The 10,418-nt window shown below is 41.3% G+C and overlaps 1 non-coding gene across 1 annotated transcript; it reads right to left on the bottom strand.

Moving 5' to 3' along the window:
* Window positions 1-6,516: 6,516 nt before the first annotated feature.
* LOC145521526 (U4 spliceosomal RNA) lies at window positions 6,517-6,653 on the bottom strand. Its single transcript, XR_014065448.1, has one exon. It is a non-coding gene; the product is annotated as a U4 spliceosomal RNA (small nuclear RNA).
* Window positions 6,654-10,418: the final 3,765 nt, after the last annotated feature.

Below are 10,418 nucleotides of genomic sequence, written 5' to 3'. Positions count from 1 at the left end.
AACTGCATGCTCAAAGCACAGAGCCTCAACATGCTGTTAAGGCCATTGTCACTGTCCTTGGAAACAGACCTAGACCTTTATAGTGTAACGGAGACACCCTAGAGAGGATGCCACCACCCACAGACAGGACCACTAGGAACCACTAGGAATTTATCCAGTAAACAGTGAAGGGATAGACAATAGCTAGGGGAGATAGGAGACAAAAAAATAAAAATAAAGACAATGAAAAGTGGCCAGTACATTGGGCAAGGGGGCTGGTTGTGCCATCCAGGGAGAGGCTGCTATAACTCTGTAAGTACACAGCTGGAGGCTTCTGATGCAAGACACTGACCTCCCCAGATTCATGCTATATACCATTAAAAGAATAAATGACTGGTCACTTACTGGGCTCTCCCGGACATAGAGATTCTTACAGACTCTGAGTCTCTGAACTTTGCATACCCCATTGCCCATTATGCTTTGTCTCATGGAAACATCACCCACATGTTCAGCATGGCTATCAAGGCCTCTTTAATACATACTGGAGCCAAACCTAAACCCTCTGGCATATTCCACCTGCAGGAAAAGGTGGCTTCCTCTGTCTCCAGTTTCTTGCCAAATGCCATGGCACTGGAGGAGGTCATCCTTGCCCTTTGCTCCTTGGCTACCTGGAGAGCCTCTTGGGTTAACTGAATGAACAGCAATGGGAGTTCACACACTGCACAGATGGCTTTGCCAAACATCAAAAATGATGGTGCTCAATGGAACATTGCTGTTTTTACCCCTTAGTCAGGATGTCCTGATAAAGGATGGGATCCTAGTATGAACACTATTGGTCAAATCTTAAGCAGTCATTTATCTTAGCACTGGATGCCCTTTAAAAATTCCTCTATCTTGAGACTTCTGTGGTGGTCCAGCGGCTAAGACACTGCACTCCCAATGCAGGCATCCTGGGTTCCATCCCCGGTCAGGGAACTAGATCTCACATGCCACAGCTAAGTATTTGTATGCTTCAACTGAAGAGTACACAGTCACAACAAAGTTCGAAGACCCTGAGTGCTGCAATTAAGACCAGGGGCAGCCAAAAAAATAAACATTTAACACGTTGTCTATCTTGCCCAGAACTCTCTTAATCCAAGACATCTTGGTTGATTTACATGAGATATCAACTTCAAGAACTTTCACATCACCTTTCCCTATATTGAAAGGGGAATTTCAATGCGTTTAAAGACTCAGTATACATGAAGTCCTTCAATAATGTCTCCCCTTATCTTTATATCCGTTTGATGTTACCCTCATCCCATAAGTGCTGGAAATGAAAGTGTTAGTCGCTCAGTCATGTCCAGTTCTTTGTGACCCCATGGACTATAGCCCGCCAGGTTCCTCTGTCCATGGATTTCCCAGGTAAGAATACTAGAGTGGGTTTCCACTTCCTTCTCCAGGGTATCTTTCTGACCCAGGGATTGAACCAAGGTCTCCTGTGTTACAGGCAGATCTTTCACCATTTGAGCTATCAGGGAAGCCCATACCCATAAGGGCTGGAGGCTGGATCTGAGATGCATACTCTCCTGGGACTCATTAACCATAGATTGTTCCATGAGTCAGGCAATTGCTCATATGATATGGGACATATTTGAGCAGAAACTTTCACCAAACGAAGGAAAAGCAAAAACTATCAAGTGCAGCTACACATCGTTGGTCTGGGAGCTTTCGATGGCTTGCAATCCGGAGGCTTAAACTTTCCAAGAAAGCCATTGTTTTGTTTTGTTTGAAGTTTACTCTTTTGTTTGTTTGCTTTGTTTTGTTTTTTCTTGTGTCTTGGCTGCACAGCATTTGGGATCGTAGTTTCCCAGCTAGGGATCAAACCTGTGCCACCTGCAGTGGAAGCCTGGAGTCTTAACCAATGGACCACTAGGGAACTCCTAGAAGCCATTGTTTTAATCAGACATGGCAAATGCCGAGACCCACAAGCTATCAAGTTTGGCTGATACAAGCCCTGTGACCCAAAGACCATCAGTGATGAAACCAACAATTGAGACTAAAGGTCATAGCAATTGGCCAGACTGGAGGGCCTTTCTGCAGGCAAATGCTGGAGCTCCAACCTAATCCACAGATATTTTAATTGGCAAACAATCTGACACCCTATTAATAACATACTGCCCCTTCTAGCTCTATCAAATTTCTAGAGATAGTAAACAACTCATCCTGAGCAGGCATACTAACCTATCTAAAGCCCATGGCCCCAGTCACCTCTTCTATAAACCTTTCACACTTTCTACCTGCCCTAATCACCCCTGGGCCAGTTACCAGACAACGAGGGATAGCCTCTAAGCCCCACAACCTGCTGAAATGATTCAAACCAGCCAATTTAAGCTTGTTTATCCTGCCTTGCCTTTTCCCTCCCAAAGAAACCACAATAAAGGTTCTTACCCCATTTTTCCCAACTCCTTGAACATTTTGACTAACCCTGGAAGTATCCCATGTTATGCCCTCTTCTCTTGGAATCTGTGAGTGTAACAAACTATCATGCCAATAGAACTGATCTATTGGCTTCACTGTATTTAAATAATAATAAGACCTATGTTTTTAAAAACTTAGGCCATAATGCCTTTGGTAGCTCAGTGGTAAAGAATCCACCTGCCAATACAAGAGATGTGGGTTCGATCCCTGAGTCAGGAAGATCCCCTAGAGAAGGAAGTGGCAATGCACTCCAGTATTCTTGCCTAGAGAATCCTGGAGGAGCCTGGTGGTCTATAGTGCATGGGGTTGCAAAAGAGTAGGACATGGCTTAGTGACTAAAACAACAAAATAATGCCTGGGCAATCTACCTTTTAGGCTCATCAAAGGAAGAGCCCCATGGCTACCTCTCCAAGGTGGATATGAGATGAGTCTGCACCATGCTGAGGTCCACTGCTGCCCCTGCTGCCTCTTCCCTAACCCCATGGTGTCCTCCTCTTCCACAACAGCAGTGCTCACCCTACCTGGAATATTGTATCCTGGGTGAGGAGGAGCCCCTTCTCCTACTGGCCTGAGGATGCTGTTGGGGACAAGTATTACCCTGTTCAGACTATTCCTGCCCTTGAGACTGGGCTGGGCCCTTTGAAAGTGACTCACAGATTATTTTCCATCATTTTAGTGATCTCTCAGGTTATCTCTGATTGTTGCTGTTGTTGTTCAGTTGCTAAGTTGTGTTGACTCTTTGCAACCTCATGGACTGTAGCACACCAGGGTCCTCTGTCCTCCATTATCTCTAATTATCTTATCATAAAACTCTAAAAGTCTCAAAACTAAACTCATTCTAAGCCATTGGAATTTTAATGTGGATTTGTGCCACACACTTCTGTACTGAATTGTTTTTGTCTTAACACAGTTCTCATGGATCCCTCTATATTTGAGTTGACTTCTTGCCAAACTCCTTATGGGTAGAAACCCCTATTTCTGCTTTACATGCATGCAATGTGGGAGATTGGGGTTTGATCCCTGGGTAAGGAAGATCTCCAGAGAAGGGAATGGCTATCCACTCCAGTATTCTTGCCTGGAGAATTCCATGGACAGAGGAACCTGGTGGGCTACTGTCCATGGGGTCGCAGAGAATCAGACACAACTGAGCTACTAACACTTTCATTTTCACTGCTCAGTCTTGTCCAACTCTTTGTGACCCCGTGGACTGCAGTCCAGCCCTCCAGACTCCTCTGTCTATGAAGTTTTCCAGGCAAGAATACTGGAGTGGCTTGCCATTTCCTTCTTCAGGGGATCCTCCTGACCCAGGAATTGAACCTGCATCTCCCAAGTCTCCTACATTGCAGGTGGATTCTTTACCACTGAGCCACCAGGGAAGCCCCATTTCTCCTTTACAGTTTGGATAAATGTTAGGTGCTCATTAGAGGCTTGTCTCATCAACTCACATGGACAGAAGTGATTATAATAGCTGCTGTATCTTCAGGTTAAAATCAGACAGAATAGTGTTGTTAGGTTAAAGGTTTCCCAATTCAGTTAAGAAATTCAGTTTAATTGCCAAAACTGTGGGCTTTAACACAGGACACTGATGTAACAAACAACATGTGGGCAGCCATCCATTGTTCTGTCCACATGTGTGGCTTTATCAAAGTTATCCATGTGTTAAGGCTCATCTCCCTATGCTTCTGCTCTGAACAGTCTGAGACAAATGGGCAAAAGAGACAGACTCTCCCATTTCTCAATCCACAATTGGTGCAAGCAATTGTTAGGCAATCAGATTGGAAAACCAGCCATAGATGACCCCAAAGCAAATCCATTAACCCTGAGATAAGTGTGTCCCAAGTTTTATGATCTTTTTTTGCTCATATGTTTTACTAACACCCTTACCACTGGGTCTCTCTAGGTTCAAGCTGTTTAAAGTGTGCTCTGTGAACCAGAAGGCTTTACCTCCTTCAGGAGGTTTTGGAAAAGCACGCTATCAGGCTCCCTGACCCAAGACTTCAGAGTCAGAATCTTCATTTTAATCAGATCCCAAGGTGAAGTAGATGTATGTCAAGTTTGAGAAGTACAGGCCTAGGAGAACTAGAATAAAAATACTCCATTTTCACCCTGTGTAGGTTTTGTTTGGGGGATTTCTTTTTCTTCTCACCAAATTTTGGAAAAGGTAGAATAGTTCAGGTATAACACTGAGAAAAGCAATGAAACTTTTAGTCATTTATATTGTTGACTCCAATAGCGTTAGGTAGGTTAGTTCATCTCTTAGGGAAATTCCAACAAGACAGTATATTAATTCATTTCTTCTACCCAGATCCTACATGTTATTTCCTGCCCCTCCAAACCTTTTGCTTTAGCTCTTTAGTTTAGTTTCTTTAGATGGTCCTTGGATTCTGTGATCATCCTTATACCTTTCTTATAATTTCCCCTTGTGCTTGACTTGGGTAGATTTGGTTTCTGTTGCCTACATTTAAAGAACTCCAGTATGAATAGCTCCTTCATAGAGCAGCTATGAGGATCAAATGAAATGATGTAAATGAAGCACTTAGCACGGTCTAGGCCCATAGAAAAATGTCAATGCATTTAGCTACTTTGACTGCAGTGATTGGAACTTTGAAGGGCTGACTAGAGAGAAAAGGATTACTAAAGATTCTTGCTTCTGTTCCCAGGGATACTAGGAACTTTGAAACTGAGGCTGAAATGGGTTTCAGGGTCAGGCCTCTTTTTATAACTTCTACAAATAGGCATAAAGAGTCTCAGGCCAGTCATTGGTAGCTTTCAAAATTATGTTTATGTGATTTCATAATGAATTACTCCCTAAAAAGGGAGAAGTGGTACCTGCCCAGAGACTACCACCTCCTGTAGCACAGTTCCTCCAGAGTATTAAAACAGAAATGAAATTATTAGGAACATGGGAACGGGATCAAATTGGTGACAGTGATCCCAACAAAGTATCACGTTCCTTTTGTTTCCCTCAATGAATGGTATTTCCCTTTAATGGAATCACTTACTGAAAGTTCTGCTCCTCAAACACCTGATACAGACTTAAGGCACATGGGGACTCCATATATGATGAAGCTGGCATCTCAGAAACAGTGGGAGAAAAGTACTACTTTACAAACGACAATTAAGTAGTTAGTTGGGGCAAAAATATTGGGTCTATGCCTTAAACACACACTCACATAAATTCTGCATAAACCCAATATGAAACTGTAAGAAACGAATTCACTAAAGGAGTAGAAGAAAGCATTGGAAAATTATTTTTGGGTCTTTGGAGTGAAAAGCCTTTTTAAGCCTGACTCAAATCAATAAGACATCGAAGGTTGATAAATTGGACATTGGAAAAGTTTAGAAAACCGTGTATGATAAAGTGTATACACGCATATGCCGTTTGCTGTGCTGAGTCACTCAGTCGTGTCTCTTTGCTGACCCATGCACTGTAGCCCATCAGGCTACTCCGTCCAAGGGATTCTCCAGGCAAGAATATTGGAGTGGGTTGCCATTCCCTCCTCCAAGGGATCTTCCCAACCCAGGGATTGAATCCAGGTCTCTTGCATTGTAGGTGGATTTTTTACCGTCTGAGCCACCAGGGAAGCCCAAGAATACTGGAGTGGGTAGCTTATCCCTTCTCAACCCAGGGGTTTCCTGCATTGCAGGTGGATTCTTCACCAGCTGATCTACCAGGGAAGCCTCACATATGCCACAGACAATTTCAAAAGACAAATGATAAATTGAGAAAAAGTACTTCTCAAATCATATCACAGACAGAAGGTTAATCTCCCTAACACATAAAGAAACCTCTAAAATTAATAAGAAAAAAGATAATAACTTCAAATGAGATAATTTTTAAAAAAGAAATAATAAATAGCTCCTGTTAGTCCATTTAGGAACTAAATTGTTAAACACACATAGAAAACTTGAGACTGTACTGAGCATTTTCACCTCTCAAATTGGCAAAACCTGCAAGATTTGATAACACCCTCTGTTGGCAAACACACAGTAGAGATATGGGTACTTTCAAAGAAATGAGAAAGCTTTTAATGTACTGATACGGAAGTTTCTCTAAGCAAAAAAGCAAAATACAGAACAATGTATGTAGTGTATCATCATTTATGGTTAAAAAGGGGGAGGGCAGAGAATGTATTTTGAGAAAAGTTTTCAGTTAGCAATAATCACACCTCAGATAAAACTCATTGGCTATGATACTGCCACTGTGCAAAGCTTTATTTTGAAATGTATAAATGTCTTTGCCTATGTATGTACCCACGAGCTCTGATAGCTCACACACACACACACACACACACACATAACAAACCTAGTAACAACAAATCCTAGTAACAGAATTCCAAATTGGAATTTGGGAATGGGGAAGGAAGATATTTCACTGTCCTAACTTTTTGTGTGTTTTCTTTGTTTAAATGCTTTTTGAGGTACTTGAATGTATTGCTTAGCCAAAAAAATAGTGAAAACTAAAAAAATAACATCAAAGAGACAAGAAAAAAAAATAAAATGAAGTTCGTATCTTTTAAGGAAGACTCGGGAATTTGAGGTTTTCCATGTGCTGAAGTTCTAATAAGATTAATTATGTGATGAACATTTGTAGAGCCTGTATACTTGACAAAGTATTAGTTTCCTTGTTTTCTCTACACTGTATCATTGCTCCTTCAATTTTTTTTTTAATAAATTTATTTATTTTAGTTGGGGGCTAATTACTTTATAATATTGTAATAGTTTTTGCCATACATTGACATGAATCAGCCATGGGTTTACATGTGTTCCCCTTCCTGGACCCCCCACCCACCTCCCTCCCCATCCCATCCCTCTGGGTCATCCCATTGCCCCGGCCCTGAGCCCTTGTCTCATGCATCGAACATGGAATGGTGTTCTGTTTCACATATGATAATATACATGTTTCAATGCTATTCTCCCAGAACGTCCCACCCTCACCTTCTCCCTCAGAGTCCATAAAATTGTTCTATGCATCTGTGTCTCTTATTCTGTCTCACATATAGGGTTATCGTTACCATCTTTCAAATTCCATATATATGCATTAGTATACTGTATTGTTGTTTTTCTTTCTGGCTTACTTCACTCTGTATAATGGGCTCCAGTTTCATCCATCTCAGTAGAACCGATTCAAATGTATTTTTTTTAATGGCTGAGTAATATTCCATTGTGTATATGTACCACAGCTTCCTTATCCATTTGTCTGCTGATGGACATCTAGGTTGCTTCCATGTCCTGGCTATTGTAAACAGTGCTGCGATGAACATTGGGGTACACGCGTCTCTTTCAATTCTGGTTTCCTCGGTGTGTATGCCCAGCAGTGGGATTGCTGGGTCATATGGCAGTTCTATTCCCAGTTTTTTAAGGAATCTCCACACTGTTCTCCATAGTGGCTGTACTAGTTTGCATTCCCACCAACAGTGTAAGAGGGTTGCCTTTTCTCCACACCCTCTCCAGCATTTATTGCTTGTAGACTTTTGGATAGCAGCCATTCTGACTGGTGTGAAATGATACCTCATTGTGGTTTTGATTTGCATTTCTCTAATAATGAGTGATGTTGAGCATCTTTTCATGTGTTTGTTAGCCATCTGTATGTCTTCTTTGGAGAAATGTCTGTTTAGTTCTTTGGCCCATTTTTTGATTGGGTCGTTTATTTTTCTGGAATTCAGCTGCAGAAGTTGCTTGTAAATTTTTGAGATTAATTGTTTGTCTGTTGCTTCATTTGCTATCATTTTCTCCCATTTTAAGGCAAACAACAAAGTCATTTTTGTTATCGACATTTAATAATAGCTGAGAAATTATCTGGTGGTTCAGGGGATAAGAATCCTCCTGTTAATGCGGAGGACACAAGTTTGATCCCTGGTCAAGGAAGATCTCACATGCCACAGAGGAACTAAGCCCGTGGGCTACAACTACTGAGACCACATGCCTAGAACCTGTGCTCCACAACAAGAAAAGCCATCCCAATGAGAAACCTGCTTACTACACCTAGAGAAAGCCCCCACAGTAGCAACAAAGACCCAGCACAGCCAGAAAAAAAAAAGCATCTGAGAAAATTGAGCCTCGGCTATCCACAAATCCCCAGATCTCACGTACATTAACACAAAGCTGGAACATAACCTGAGTTTCCTCTCTCCAGACTGACTTCTTTGTACCACGCTGTGCTGCCTTGGGGCACTTGACCTTGGCTGTTGGCCTGGGTGGCTACATTCTATGTGTTCCCATTGCCCTGTGCAATGTACAGTGCTGTTAAGTCACTTCAGTTGTGTCCAACTCTTTGTGACCCTATGCGTGATAGCTTGCCATGTTCCTCGTCCATGGGATTCTCCAGGCAAGAATATTGGAATGGGTTGCCATTTCCTCCTCCAGGGCATCTTACTGACCCAGGGATCAAACCCGAGTCTCTTATGGCTCCTGCTTTGGCAAGCGGGCTCTTTACCACTAGTGCCTCCTGGGATGTACAGTCATGCTCATTCTCTGGAGTGATGATACAGATGGACACTTGTGCTAAACCTGTCCCAAATCAAGGTTCCTGGAATCTCCTTCCTGGGTGGGAACATATATCATGGATATAATCATACTATGACTTGATATCTGATTTCAAGAACCAGATTCCTAGCAAAGAGTAGTTGTGTGACTTAACTAACTGTGGCATGTTTGGACAGAATTGTAATTCCTTTCAAGAAGAAAAGTTGTGAAACTTGAAAGATGAATGAAGTGGGATGGATAGGGGAAGGGAATAGAAAAAGTAAGAAACTCACTGCAGAGAGAATCTAAAAGACTTCCAAGGTGTTAGTTCTGATAGGAATGTGTAAGCAATACACTTACCCTATTGTACAGATAATAATAAGGAATTTTCATAAGCCTAATACAGTAGGCATTGGTTTCAGTGCTTCACATCACAGGCATGCATACCTCAGAGATATTGTGGTTCAGGTCAAGATCACTACAATAAAACAAATATTTTATTGTTTTCACTATAAAGCAAGTCACATGCATTTTTTGGTTTCTTGGTGCAGATAAAAGTTATGTGCACACTTCACTGTAGTCTATTTAGTGTATAATAGCATCATGTCTTTAAAAACAATATACCTACCTTACTTCAAAATATTTTATTGCTAAAAAACATTAATCATCACTGAGCCTTCAGTGATAATAATCTCTTCATAATCTTTGCAACTGTAACATCAAAGATCACAGATCACCACAACAAATAATGGAAACAGTTGAAATATTGCAAGAATTACCAAATTTTTGAGACACAAGTTATCAAGTGCTATTGGAAAAAGGCTTCTGATAGACTTCCTTGATGCAGAGTTGCCACAAACCTTCAACTTGTAAAAAAACTTAATATCAGCAGAGTGCCATAAAGTAAAGCTCAATAAATCAAGGTGAGCCTACAATAAATCACTAAATTCCCATGTCAACCTTATGAAGTAGACACCATTGTGAACCTCTTTTTTTCTTTTTAACTTGTGGATAACTGAAGTTTGGAGAGTCTAAACAACTTATATAAGGTCATACAGCTAGTAAGTAGTAGAGATGACTATTAGAATACAGATAGACTAGTTCTAAGCCCATGTTCTTAACCATTAAGCTCTGAAGTAAAGTGATTTGTCAAATTCAACTACTGAGTGAAATAAACTTGGGCTAGAGCCCAAGTTTTCTGCACTGAAGTCCAGAGAACATCCAGTGTAACCCACAATAGACATTGTATGCAAAGGATAGCTGTGATCGAGTTAAAAAGATGTAAAAGAAAGGAAGAAACAGAAATAAGGGAGGAAGGAAGAAAGGAAGTTGAGCCACCTTCCTCATTCTCAGGACTGATTTCCTTTAGGATGAACTGGTTGGATCTCCTTGCAGTCCAAGGGACTCTCAAGAGTCTTCTCCGACACTACAGTTCAGCACTCAAGCTTTCTTTATAGTCCAACTCTCTCATCCATACATGACTACTTGAAAAACCATTGCTTTGACTAGATGGA

The sequence above is a fragment of the Giraffa tippelskirchi genome, chromosome 1, assembly GCF_054371585.1.
Source record: "Giraffa tippelskirchi isolate mGirTip1 chromosome 1, T2T-mGirTip1v1.2.pri, whole genome shotgun sequence".
Taxonomy (NCBI): Eukaryota; Metazoa; Chordata; class Mammalia; order Artiodactyla; family Giraffidae; genus Giraffa; species Giraffa tippelskirchi.
This window is presented reverse-complemented; position numbering and strand designations above follow the sequence as displayed.